We start from the raw sequence: 4,180 nt of genomic DNA, 5'->3' as shown, positions 1-4,180 counted from the left end.
CATATTAAATAAGAAGATAATAAGTAATTACATGGACCAACAAAGAATGTATTCATTGAAAAATATTTGATGATCTTGTCTCATTCAGGACTTTTTGTTGTTAAGCAAACTGCCCACGTGCTTAGAGTTGGGGATCACACATAAGCATCTTATACAGAAACCCTCTTGAAACTTTCCACTAAAGCACATTCTTTTACTTTTGTTTAATATGAATGTATTACCTATCCATTTTTATATTAGATGCTCTTATCACCAACCAGATTCAAAGTAGGGTGTGAGTTAGATGCTCTAAAAGTAGCTTTGAAAATCAGCTCTAGCAACACTCCCTCCCCTTAACTCAGAATTTTGAACCTACATGGTCAAAAACACCTGATCCTAAGCCACCTGCAATAGGTGCCTGGCATTCTGCCATTAGGAGTTTATTCTTTGAGATTAAGGCAAATATGCAAATACTATAGGTCAGCTTGGAGATGGAATAGAAGGGAAGGTAATAATTAAATATTTATTAGTGATGCATATATTAGTGTGAATTTTACCATATTTTTTTAATGAGGAAAACTTGAAGAACCTGTTTTGTTTAGAGCAAGAAATAGAAGAATGTACTTTAACGGGAGCAAGGGAGGGAATTGTTCAGATGGAGCATGGTGGAAATGAGAAGTAGGACTGGAAGTTGGGAGAGTTGGAGGATTCTGTTTAGCACTAGGCCATACCAATCAGGTTTTTAGCAGGAAACAGATGGAAAACATTTGAATTGCATAACCTAATGGAGAGGTGATTTACAAAGGATGAGGTCGGAATAGGCCAGGAAGGAGTAGATTCTAGTAGCAGAGAGCTGTGTAGGGAGAGCTGCCTCACAGAAGCTGTGCCCTTGATGGGAAGACCCTGCGGAGGAAGGGCCAAGGCACAATGGAAAGAAAACTGTGCTGAGCATGTATCAGGAGACTTACACTTAAATTTCTCCTGTGCAGTATACTAGTTAAGTCTTGATTCTCCGTGCCTCAGTTTTTTCATCCAGGAGACATAATATCTTTTCCAGAGAGTAAGTGTGTGTCAGATAATACCATTTATATGAACACTCCAAACACAGAGCCCTACAGAGCAGGAAGGTCAGAAAAATAATAAATGTTTAATTTTAAGAGGATGCAAAAATTAAAAGTACAAGTAAAATAAAAGGAAGATTTCTTTACCTGAGACAGGTCCTAAGGCTAATACATGGGATGTTAATGTACATATATGTGCTCACAAATAAATGCTTCAAAGACATATGTGTATAAATATTGGATCAACTATGTCTGCAAAGTTAGAAAGAGAGAGAGAAAGAAGGGAAGATACCACCCCCCAAACCCAAAACATTTTCCTGAATCATTAGGATCAAGATTATTAAATATTTGTTTTGCTAGAGGAGGTCTGACTAAAGCCCACCATTGGTACAAACACAATCACAGGTCTGTCCCCGTCACATACTGGAACTGGAATAGCTTGTAGTTTTCAGCAAAAGGGTGATTTCAAGCCTTTTGTCATATTTCTTCAGAAATTTACTTTATACTAATATGTACATTTTTAGTCTACACTGTTAACTTTCTTATTAAGCCACAGCAAGAAGACTTAAAAACACTTTTTTATTCCCCTTGTTTCCCTATGGAACCAGCTTTCAGTTTAAACCCCAGCATACAGGAATGTATGAAGAATGTCAATGCACTTTATCTCCTACAAGATGCTCTTGTAAGAAAAATTGCTAGTTAAAAGGGATAATGCACTTCTTAAGTCTGCATCAGGGAAAAGAGAAATTATTTGTTTGATCTCATGAGTTTGGTATTGTGTTATGATACCATCTAACATGATTGCAGTTTAAAATTCTGTGTGAAGTCCCCCTGTTTTGACTGTCAATTCAGGGTGGAAAACTATTTTGTTAGAAGTGTCAAGGATATGATGAATGGTGAAGGTATCGACTTTGTTAGCTTATTTTTTTTGGCTGCCACATGATTCTTCATGTACTATATCATGTATGAACAAAAAAGACATAATTCAAAGACTAGAAATTCCATGAGTTTTAAAGTAATCACCTCAAGGTGCAATGAATTTATCTGCAGGACCCTTTACATATTGATGTTCGTGCCTACTTTGCTCCCTTGGTTTATATTCAATATCTGTGCCACAGAAGGGAAGTCATTAATGAATGCCTTTAACATGCAAATTTGTCAAGGTCAGAGTTTCATAAACAGAAGCTTGTGTCAAACCACACATTGCATTTACTTCTTTTTAACAGTCGGTTAGATTATCAATCAAAATGTTGACTACAATTGTTAAAAATTAATTTATAAAAGCCATTATCAGTCTTTTCTTTGTCTAATTGAGCTTCATGTAAGAAAAAAATCTTTTGGACAGAGAGGAGATGACAAGATGATCAATATAAAACTACAGATATCGCGCTCTGTGGAACTGAGGCACCCCAAAGGACTTGGCTGGAAGTAGAACTTTTGAAAGTGAATCTTGCTCCTTTGAGGATGTGCCTTATAAAAGAGGGGCTACATTGCTTGTGGAGGATACCTTGTGAGGTGTCCCCCTAGCACTCTATCCCTAGGAAATGTCCTTTCCCCACCAGGGGTGGGGCCCTGTCTGCCATGGTTTGGTTACATGTTCATGCCTATGAACTTCAGCTGTGATCAAGGCCAGAGAGTGAATCCAAGCTAGATCAATACAATAAAATCTTTTTTTCCTGGGAATTTGAAATTGGGACCTGGACTTTTCCAGTTAGACTCCAGTTTCATCCTTAAGTTCTATTATAGTCCTCTCCTTAGTTTCTATATATGACACACTCTAGCTTAGTAATGCTTCCATTTGTCTTTATTAGTTCACATAATGTCTATTACTATAACCAGATTTAAATTTTTCCTTGGGGTGAACCCAATGCATTGGATTGAATACTTTGGTTTGGAAATGCAGGCTTATTATTGCCAAGACCTTCTGGGACCCTATTCCAACAACAAGGTTTCCCGTGTACTGTTTCCTCTGAGCCTTCCCACCCACAGTCCCATGCACAGGTGCCCGGTCTCCAATTTTCTTCCAGGCATATCTTACCTTCAGAATACATGTATTTCTCTGAGGCATAGAAATTTCCTTATCTACCCACTCTTAAGCATGCCATTCTCCGGATTTACTGTTAAATTTACAGTTTTGAAGCAATATAGGCTTTAATATTTCATTGGACACAAGACAAAAGGAAATAATATAATAGTAAATTTTATCTATTTTGAAAATAGTGTTAAGTGCTCTTAGCTCCTCAGTATCCTTCCTCTCCAATATATCTGTTAAAGTATCTGACTATCCTTCAAAAAGCGCAGTGCTATTCAAACCCTCCTGATAATTAAAATTTATTATTGTCTCCATTTTGTCTACTCAGAAATGTTCATACACTAAAAGGTGGTTTTTTTTTGTTGTCGTTTTTAACGAAGGCAAAGTTTGGCGAACCTTTTTATTAAAGGCTGGGTAGTAACTATTTCAGTTTTGTGAGCCATATGGCTTCTGTCTCAACTACTCAACTCTGCTATGGTAGCACAAAAGTGGCCACAGACAATATAGAAGCAAATGAGCACGGCTGTGTCCAATGGAACTTTATTTACAAAACAGATGGTAGGCAAGATTGACTTAATGCCTTCTTCATGTTGGACCTCAGTCAGCTCTGTCACTTTACTTTCTTCTCCATCCCTTCACACACTTGGGGCTCCACTGAAATGGAATTTCTTTCTGGGCTCATTAGGTGCACTGTATATTCACTACTCTATGCTTCTGTTCCCGTGCATGAGGGCTGGGGCGGGGCATGGGAAGTTGTATTTTCACCACGTACATTTTCCACAAGAAGTGACTTTACATCAACTTTATAGTTTTATTACTTGTTAAGAGGATGATGACAATATCCTGAAAACAGCATAATAAAACATATGACTGATAGTCAGTACTAATACTGTGAAACAGATGAAGAAGGTAGTCAAAGGGTTGTGCCTATATTTTTTAATGTTTGCTCTTCTACCTATCTTAGTTAAGGAGGCCATCCTTTCTCCAGCCCCTATTTGCCAGTATAAATGCTGAGTATGCCTTTCTTTCTGTAGTTTCTTTCCTTTATCTTTGTTAATCTTAAAAGCACTACCCATCCTTCAAGTTGCAGGTTACATGTTCGGTCCTT

This window comes from Pteronotus mesoamericanus, unplaced genomic scaffold (genome assembly GCF_021234165.1).
Source record: "Pteronotus mesoamericanus isolate MK-2021 breed Mesoamerican mustached bat unplaced genomic scaffold, CSHL_Meso_final contig_130, whole genome shotgun sequence".
Classification (NCBI taxonomy): domain Eukaryota; kingdom Metazoa; phylum Chordata; class Mammalia; order Chiroptera; family Mormoopidae; genus Pteronotus; species Pteronotus mesoamericanus.
Note: the sequence above shows the minus strand (reverse complement) of the source record.